Raw genomic sequence first — 1099 nt, forward strand, 5'->3', positions numbered from 1 at the left:
CGGATGCTGACGGCGGGAAAATGCTGTATGGATATCAGACTCCAGGCAGACCAGATTACCAGTGGCAGAGTGGCGCTTACGGAGATGGAGCCTGAAAGCCTCACCTGAGACTCAAGCAGCCAACTCAACCTCCGGCTCGCCATGCATTCGAGCAACTTGCATGGGACATTGGTGAGGCTGATGTGGCGGCAGCTGTCCACCTCCAGTGGGTTCTTGCAAGGTTTCAACACAAGGACGACGACGCTTTTTCGCCATTGTTATGAGAACTCACCCTCAACCCAGATACAGTTGATACGGTCTAGCCAGCGACGCTGGCAATTCACTGAGAGGTGTTTGAGCATCTGATAGTGGATGCAATCTGGCCCAGGAGTCATATAAGGGCAAGCGGCGAGGGCACTTTGGAATTCCCACTCACTGAATAGAACATTGTATGATTCGGGGTGGCACATATGGAATGAAAGTTTCCAACATTCCAACCACTCTTTCAGGGAGCGGAACACCTGTGGGTACTTCGTAGAAGCGGAACTCTGAGCAAAATGCTCTGCTATGAATTTTGCAATCATGTCTGATTCAGTACAGATGGCTCCATTCAGGGAAAGCCTAGGAATGCTGACAGGGGTCTGATATCCATAGAGCCTCCTGATCTTGGTCCAATCCTGCCATGGAGAAGTATGGATGCCAATGGTGGAGACATGCCTTTCCCAGCACTCCTGCTTCTGATGGTGAATAAGGCAGCAGGCTCGGGCACGGAGCCTTTTAAAGGCGATGAGGTGTTCTGATGCTGGATGCCACTTGTGGCACTGGAGGATCTGCCTGCAGTCTCTAGTCGCCTCAGCGATCTTGGGTGACCACCAAGCCACAGTTCTCTGCCGAGGGGACCTTCAAAAACAGGGAATTGCAGATTGGGATCATGTGAACCACCACATCAATGAGGTCATGACAAAGAGGCTCAATAGTGACAATGGAGGCAAACAAATACCAGTCAGCCTTATTCATAGCCCGTCTGGGGAAACGCCCAGAAGAGTGACGCTGTGGTAGTGATAGAAAGATCGGAAAGTGGTCACTACTGCACAAGTCATCATGGACACTCCATTGGACA

This window comes from Schistocerca cancellata, chromosome 10 (genome assembly GCF_023864275.1).
Source record: "Schistocerca cancellata isolate TAMUIC-IGC-003103 chromosome 10, iqSchCanc2.1, whole genome shotgun sequence".
In the NCBI taxonomy this organism is placed as follows: domain Eukaryota; kingdom Metazoa; phylum Arthropoda; class Insecta; order Orthoptera; family Acrididae; genus Schistocerca; species Schistocerca cancellata.